We start from the raw sequence: 9,487 nt of genomic DNA on the forward strand, positions 1-9,487 counted from the left end.
TTTTTTTGACCTTAATGAAATGAACTGCTGGTCTAATATTCTGTTATATCCTTTGCCAATTCTTCTGAACATTCTTACTGAATTTCAAGTTCAGCAAATCAATATTAAAGAATTAATCTTTCAAAATCTGACATCTCATATAAGGGAAAAATTGCTATTTTAGACAATAGTTTTCAAAATTTTTGAACTGAATGAAATGAACTGCTGGTCTAATATTCTGTTGTATCCTTTGGCAATCCCTTCTGAACATTCTTACTGAATTTCAAGTTCAGCAAATCAATATTAAAGAATTTATCTTTCAAAATCAGACATCTCATATAAGGGAAAAATTGCTATTTTAGACAATGGTTTTCAAATTTTTTGAACTGAATGAAATAAACTGCTGGTCTAATATTCTGTTATATCCTTTGCCAATTCTTCTGAACATTCTTACTGAATTTCAAGTTCAGCAAATCAATATTAAAGAATTTAGCTTTCAAAGTCTGACATCTCATTAAAGGGAAAAATTGCTATTTTAGACAAAGGTTTTCAAAATTTTTGAACTGAATGAATTGAACTGCTGGTCTAATATTCTGTTGTATTCTTTGCCAATCTCTTCTAAACATTGTTACTGAATTTCAAGTTCAGCATATCAATATTAAAGAATATAGCTTTCAAAATCTGACATCTCATATAAGGGAAAAATAGCTTTTTTGTACAGCTGGTTTCAAATTTTATGACCTGAATCAAAATGAACTGCTGGTCTAATATTCTGTTGTATCCTTTGCCAATTCCTTCTGAACATTCTTACTTAATTTCAAGTTCAGCAAATCAATATTAAAGAATTTAGCTTTCAAAATCAGACATCTCATATATTTATTGAAAAATTGCTATTTTAGACAATGGTTTTCAAATTTTTTGAACTGAATGAAATAAACTGCTGGTGTAATATTCTGCTGTATCCTTTGCAAATCCCTTCTGAACATTCTTACTGAATTTCAAGTTCAGCAAATCAATATTAAAGAATTTATCTTTCAAAATCTGACATCTCATATAAAGGAAAAATTGCTATTTAGACAATGGTTTTCAAATTTTTGAACTGAATGAAATGAACTGCTGGTCTAATATTCTGTTGTATTCTTTGCCAATCTCATCTAAACATTGTTACTGAATTTCAAGTACAGCATATCAATATTAAAGAATATAGCTTTCAAAATCAGACATCTCATATAAGGGAAAAATTGCTTTTTTGTACAGCTGGTTTCAAATTATATGACGTGAATGAAATGAACTGCTGGTCTAATATTCTGTTGTTTCCTTTGCCAATCCCTTCTGAACATTCTTACTGAATTTCAAGTTCAGCAAATCAATATTAAAAATTTATCTTTCAAAATCTGACATCTCATATAAGGGAAAAATTGCTATTTTAGACAATGGTTTTCAAATTTTTGAACTGAATGAAATGAACTGCTGGTCTAATATTCTGTTGTATCCTTTGCCAATCCCTTCTGAACATTCTTACTGAATTTCAAGTTCAGCAAATCAATATTAAAGAATTTATCTTTCAAAATCTGACATCTCATATAAGGGAAAAATTGCTATTTTAGACAAGGTTTTCAAATTTTTGAACTGAATGAAATGAACTGCTGGTCTAATATTCTGTTGTATCATTTGCCAATCTCTTCTGAACATTCTTACTGAATTTCAAGTTCAGCAAATCAATATTAAAGAATTTAGCTTTCAAAATCTGACATCTCATATAAGGGAAAAATTGCTTTTTTGTACAGCTGGTTTCAAATTTTATGACGTGAATGAAATGAACTGCTGGTCTAATATTCTGTTGTTTCCTTTGCCAATCCCTTCGGAACATTCTTACTTAATTTCAAGTTCAGCAAATCAATATTAAAAATTTATCTTTCAAAATCAGACATCTCAATAAGGGAAAAATTGCTATTTAAGACAGGTTTTCAAATTTTTGAACTGAATGAAATAAAGTGCTGGTCTAATATTCTGTTGTGTCCTTTGCCAATCCCTTATGAACATTCTTACTGAATTTCAAGTTCAGCAAATCAATATTAAAGAATTTATTATTCAAAATCTGACATCTCATATAAGAGAAAAATTGCTATTTTGGACAATGGTTTTCAAACTTTTTGAACTGAATGAAATGAACTGCTGGTCTAATATTCTGTTGTATCCTTTGCCAATCCCTTCTGAACATTCTTACTGAATTTCAAGTTCAGCAAATCAATATTAAAGAATTTACTTTCAAAATCTGACATCTCATATAAGGGAAAAATTGCTATTTTAGACAAAGGTTTTCAAATTTTTTGAACTGAATGAAATGAACTGCTGGTCTAATATTCTGTTGTATCATTTGCCAATCTCTTCTGAACATTCTTACTGAATTTCAAGTTCAGCAAATCAATATTAAAGAATTTAGCTTTCAAAGTCTGACATCTCATATAAGGGAAAAATTGCTTTTTTGTACAGCTGGTTTCAAATTTTATGACGTGAATGAAATGAACTGCTGGTCTAATATTCTGTTGTTTCCTTTGCCAATCCCTTCGGAACATTCTTACTTAATTTCAAGTTCAGCAAATCAATATTAAAAAATTTATCTTTCAAAATCAGACATCTCAAATAAGGGAAAAATTGCTATTTAAGACAGTGGTTTTCAAAATTTTTGAACTGAATGAAATAAAGTGCTGGTCTAATATTCTGTTGTGTCCTTTGCCAATCCCTTATGAACATTCTTACTGAATTTCAAGTTCAGCAAATCAATATTAAAGAATTTATTATTCAAAATCTGACATCTCATATAAGAGAAAAATTGCTATTTTGGACAATTGGTTTCAAATATTTTGACCTGATTGAATTGAACTGCTGGTCTAATATTCTGTTGTATTCTTTGCCAATCTCTTCTGAACATTCTTACTGAATTTCAAGTTCAGCAAATCAATATTAAAGAATTTAGCTTTCAAAATCAGACATCTCATATAGGAGAAAAATTGCTTTTTTGTACGTTTGGTTTCAATTTTTTTGACCTTAATGAAATGAACTGCTGGTCTAATATTCTGTTATATCCTTTGCCAATTCTTCTGAACATTCTTACTGAATTTCAAGTTCAGCAAATCAATATTAAAGAATTAATCTTTCAAAATCAGACATCTCATATAAGGGAAAAATTGCTATTTTAGACAATGGTTTTCAAATTTTTTGAACTGAATGAAATAACTGCTGGTCTAATATTCTGTATATCCTTTGCCAATCTTCTGAACATTCTTACTGAATTTCAAGTTCAGCAAATCAATATTAAAGAATTTAGCTTTCAAAATCTGACATCTCATATAAGGGAAAAATTGCTATTTTAGACAATGGTTTTCAAATTTTTGAACTGAATGAAATGAACTGCTGGTCTAATATTCTGTTGTATCCTTTGCCAATCCCTTCTAAACATTCTTACTGAATTTCAAGTTCAGCAAATCAATATTAAAGAATTTATCTTTCAAAATCTGACATCTCATATAAGGGAAAAATTGCTATTTTAGACAATGGTTTTCAAATTTTTTGAACTGAATGAAATAAACTGCTGGTCTAATATTCTGTTGTGTCCTTTGCCAATCCCTTCTGAACATTCTTACTGAATTTCAAGTTCAGCAAATCAATATTAAAGAATTTATCTTTCAAAATCTGACATCTCATATAAGGGAAAAATTGCTATTTTGGACAATTGGTTTCAAATGTTTTGACTAGAATGAAATGAACTGCTGGTCTAATATTCTGTTGTATCCTTTGCCAATCTTCTGAACATTCTTACTGAATTTCAAGTTCAGCAAATCAATATTAAAGAATTTAGCTTTCAAAATCTGACATCTCATATAAGGGAAAAATTGCTTTTTTGTACAGCTGGTTTCAAATTTTTTGACCTGAATCAAATGAACTGCTGGTCTAATATTCTGTTGTATCCTTTGCCAATTCCTTCTGAACATTCTTACTGAATTTCAAGTTCAGCAAATCAATATTAAAGAATTTAGCTTTCAAAATCAGACATCTCATATAAGAGAAAAATTGCTTTTTTGTACGTTTGGTTTCAATTTTTTTGACCTTAATGAAATGAACTGCTGGTCTAATATTCTGTTATATCCTTTGCCAATTCTTCTGAACATTCTTACTGAATTTCAAGTTCAGCAAATCAATATTAAAGAATTAATCTTTCAAAATCTGACATCTCATATAAGGGAAAAATTGCTATTTTAGACAATGGTTTTCAAATTTTTTGAACTGAATGAAATGAACTGCTGGTCTAATATTCTGTTGTATCCTTTGCAATCCTTCTGAACATTCTTACTGAATTTCAAGTTCAGCAAATCAATATTAAAGAATTTATCTTTCAAAATCAGACATCTCATATAAGGGAAAAATTGCTATTTTAGACAGTGGTTTTCAAATTTTTGAACTGAATGAAATAAACTGCTGGTCTAATATTCTGTTATATCCTTTGCCAATTCTTCTAAACATTCTTACTGAATTTCATATTCAGCAAATCAATATTAAAGAATTTAGCTTTCAAAGTCTGACATCTCATTAAAGGGAAAAATTGCTATTTTAGACAATGGTTTTCAAAATTTTTGAACTGAATGAAATGAACTGCTGGTCTAATATTCTGTTGTATCCTTTGGAAATCCCTTCGGAACATTCTTACTGAATTTCAAGTTCAGCAAATCAATATTAAAGAATTTATCTTTCAAAATCAGACATCTCATATAAGGGAAAAATTGCTATTTTAGACAATGGTTTTCAAATTTTTTGAACTGAATGAAATAAACTGCTGGTCTAATATTCTGTTGTATCCTTTGCCAATCTCTTCTAAACATTGTTACTGAATTTCAAGTACAGCATATCAATATTAAAGAATATAGCTTTCAAAATCAGACATCTCATATAAGGGAAAAATTGCTTTTTTGTACAGCTGGTTTCAAATTTTATGACGTGAATGAAATGAACTGCTGGTCTAATATTCTGTTGTTTCCTTTGCCAATCCCTTCTGAACATTCTTATATAATTTCAAGTTCAGCAAATCAATATTAAAAAATTTATCTTTCAAAATCTGACATCTCTTATAAGGGAAAAATAGCTATTTTAGACAATGGTTTTCAAACTTTTTGAACTGAATGAAATGAACTGCTGGTCTAATATTCTGTTATATCCTTTGCCAATCCCTTCTGAACATTCTTACTGAATTTCAAGTTCAGTAAATCAATATTAAAGAATTTATCTTTCAAAATCTGACATCTCATATAAGGGAAAAATTGCTATTTTAGACAAAGGTTTTCAAATTTTTTGAACTGAATGAAATGAACTGCTGGTCTAATATTCTGTTGTATCATTTGCCAATCTCTTCTGAACATTCTTACTGAATTTCAAGTTCAGCAAATCAATATTAAAGAATTTAGCTTTCAAAGTCTGACATCTCATATAAGGGAAAAATTCCTTTTTTGTACGACTGGTTTCAATTTTTTTGACCTTAATGAAATGAACTGCTGGTCTAATATTCTGTTATATCCTTTGCCAATCCCTTCTGAACATTCTTACTAAATTTCAAGTGCAGCAAATCAATATTAAAGAATTTATCTTTCAAAATCAGACATCTCATATAAGGGAAAAATTGCTTTTTTGTACAGCTGGTTTCAAATTTTATGACGTTAATGAAATGAACTGCTGGTCTAATATTCTGTTGTTTCCTTTGCCAATCCCTTCGGAACATTCTTACTTAATTTCAAGTTCAGCAAATCAATATTAAAAAATTTATCTTTCAAAATCAGACATCTCAAATAAGGGAAAAATTGCTATTTAAGACAGTGGTTTTCAAAATTTTTGAACTGAATGAAATAAAGTGCTGGTCTAATATTCTGTTGTATCCTTTGCCAATCCCTTATGAACATTCTTACTGAATTTCAAGTTCAGCAAATCAATATTAAAGAATTTATTATCCAAAATCTGACATCTCATATAAGAGAAAAATTGCTATTTTGACAATGGTTTCAAATTTTTGACTGATTGAATGAACTGCTGGTCTAATATTCTGTTATCCTTTGCCAATCCCTTCTGAACATTCTTACTGAATTTCAAGTTCAGCAAATCAATATTAAAGAATTTATCTTTCAAAATCAGACATCTCATATAAGGGAAAAATTGCTTTTTTGTACAGCTGGTTTCAAATTTTATGACGTGAATGAAATGAACTGCTGGTCTAATATTCTGTTGTTTCCTTTGCCAATCCCTTCGAACATTCTTACTGAATTTCAAGTTCAGCAAATCAATATTAAAGAATTTATCTTTCAAAATCTGACATCTCATATAAGGAAAAATTGCTATTTTGGACAATGGTTTCAAATATTTTGACCTGATGAAATTGAACTGCTGGTCTAATATTCTGTTGTATCTTTGCCAATCCTTCTAAACATTCTTACTGAATTTTAAGTTCAGCATCAATATTAAAGAATATAGCTTTCAAAATCTGACATCTCATATAAGGGAAAAATTGCTTTTTTGACAGCTGGTTTCAAATTTTGACCTGAATCAAATGAACTGCTGGTCTAATATTCTGTTGTATCCTTTGCCATTCCCTTCTGAACATTCTTACTTAATTTCAAGTTCAGCAAATCAATATTAAAGAATTTATCTTTCAAAATCTGACATCTCATAAAGGGAAAAATTGCTATTTTGACAATGGTTTTCCAATTTTTTAACTGAATGAAATAAAACGCTGGTCTAATATTCTGTTGTATCCTTTGCCATTCCCTTCTGAACATTCTTACTGAATTTCAAGTTCAGCAAATCAATATTAAAGAATTTATCTTTCACAATCTGACATGTCATATAAGGGAAAAACTGCTATTTTGGACAATTGGTTTTCAAATGTTTTGACCTGAATGAAATGAACTGCTGGTCTAATATTCTGTTGTATCCTTTGCCATCTCTTCTGAACATTTTACTGAATTTCAAGTTCAGCAAATCAATATTAAAGAGTTTAGCTTTCAAAGTCTGACATCTCATATAAGGGAAAAATTGCTTTTTTGTACGACTGGTTTCAAATTTTTTGACCTTAATGAAATGAACTGCTGGTCTAATATTCTGTTATATCCTTTGCCAATCCCTTCTGAACATTCTTACTGAATTTCAAGTTCAGCAAATCAATATTAAAGAATTTATCTTTCAAAATCAGACATCTCATATAAGGGAAAAATTGCTTTTTTGTACAGCTGGTTTCAAATTTTATGACGTGAATGAAATGAACTGCTGGTCTAATATTCTGTTGTATCCTTTGCCAATCCCTTATGAACATTCTTACTGAATTTCAAGTTCAGCAAATCAATATTAAAGAATTTATCTTTCAAAATCTGACATCTCATATAAGGGAAAAATTGCTATTTTGGACAATTGGTTTCAAATTTTTTGAACTGAATGAAATGAACTGCTGGTCTAATATTCTGTTGTATCATTTGCCAATCTCTTCTGAACATTCTTACTGAATTTCAAGTTCAGCAAATCAATATTAAAGAATTTAGCTTTCAAAGTCTGACATCTCATATAAGGGAAAAATTGCTTTTTGTACACTGGTTTCAATTTTTTGACCTGAATGAAATGAACTGCTGGTCTAATATTCTGTTGTATCCTTTGCCAATCCCTTCTGAACATTCTTACTAAATTTCAAGTGCAGCAAATCAATATTAAAGAATTTATCTTTCAAAATCAGACATCTCATATAAGGGAAAAATTGCTTTTTTGTACAGCTGGTTTCAAATTTTATGACGTTAATGAAATGAACTTTTGGTCTAATATTCTGTTGTTTCCTTTGCCAATCCCTTCGGAACATTCTTACTTAATTTCAAGTTCAGCAAATCAATATTAAAAATTTATCTTTCAAAATCTGACATCTCAATAAGGGAAAAATTGCTATTTAAGACAGTGGTTTCAAAATTTTTGAACTGAATGAAATAAAGTGCTGGTCTAATATTCTGTTGTATCCTTTGCCAATCCCTTATGAACATTCTTACTGAATTTCAAGTTCAGCAAATCAATATTAAAGAATTTATTATCCAAAATCTGACATCTCATATAAGAGAAAAATTGCTATTTTTGGACATGGTTTCAAATATTTTGACCTGATTGAATTGAACTGCTGGTCTAATATTCTGTTATATCCTTTGCCAATCCCTTCTGAACATTCTTACTGAATTTCAAGTGCAGCAAATCAATATTAAAGAATTTATCTTTCAAAATCAGACATCTCATATAAGGGAAAAATTGCTTTTTGTACAGCTGGTTTCAAATTTTGACGTGAATGAAATGAACTGCTGGTCTAATATTCTGTTGTTTCCTTTGCCAATCCCTTCGGAACATTCTTACTTAATTTCAAGTTCAGCAAGTCAATATTAAAGAATTTATCTTTCAAAATCTGACATCTCATATAAAGGAAAAATTGCTATTTTGGACAATGGTTTCAATATTTTGACCTGATTGAATGAACTGCTGGTCTAATATTCTGTTGTATCTTTGCCAATCCTTCTAAACATTGTTACTGAATTTAAGTTCAGCAATCAATATTAAAGAATATAGCTTTCAAAATCTGACATCTCATATAAGGGAAAAATTGCTTTTTGTACAGCTGGTTTCAAATTTTATGACCTGAATCAAATGAACTGCTGGTCTAATATTCTGTTGTATCCTTTGCCAATCCCTTCTGAACATTCTTACTTAATTTCAAGTTCAGCAAATCAATATTAAAGAATCTATCTTTCAAAATCTGACATCTCATATACGGGAAAAATTGCTATTTTAGACAATGGTTTTCCAATTTTTTAACTGAATGAAATAAAATGCTGGTCTAATATTCTGTTGTATCCTTTGCCAATCCCTTCTGAACATTCTTACTGAATTTCAAGTTCAGCAAATCAATATTAAAGAATTTATCTTTCAAAATCTGACATCTCATATAAGGGAAAAATTGCTATTTTAGACAAAGGTTTTCAAATTTTTTGAACTGAATGAAATGAACTGCTGGTCTAATATTCTGTTGTATCCTTTGCCTATCTCTTCTGAACATTCTTACTGAATTTCAAGTTCAGCAAATCAATATTAAAGAGTTTAGCTTTCAAAGTCTGACATCTCATATAAGGGAAAAATTGCTTTTTTGTACGACTGGTTTCAATTTTTTTGACCTTAATGAAATGAACTGCTGGTCTAATATTCTGTTATATCCTTTGCCAATCCCTTCGGAACATTCTTACTTAATTTCAAGTTCAGCAAATCAATATTAAAGAATTTATCTTTCAAAATCTGACATCTCATATAAAGGAAAAATTGCTATTTGGACAATTGGTTTCAAATATTTTGACCTGATTGAATTGAACTGCTGGTCTAATATTCTGTTGTATTCTTTGCCAATCTCTTCTAAACATTGTTACTGAATTTTAAGTTCAGCATATCAATATTAAAGAATATA

Source organism: Dendronephthya gigantea, unplaced genomic scaffold, assembly GCF_004324835.1.
Source record: "Dendronephthya gigantea isolate DGI-Jeju-01 unplaced genomic scaffold, DenGig_1.0 000287F, whole genome shotgun sequence".
Classification (NCBI taxonomy): domain Eukaryota; kingdom Metazoa; phylum Cnidaria; class Anthozoa; order Malacalcyonacea; family Nephtheidae; genus Dendronephthya; species Dendronephthya gigantea.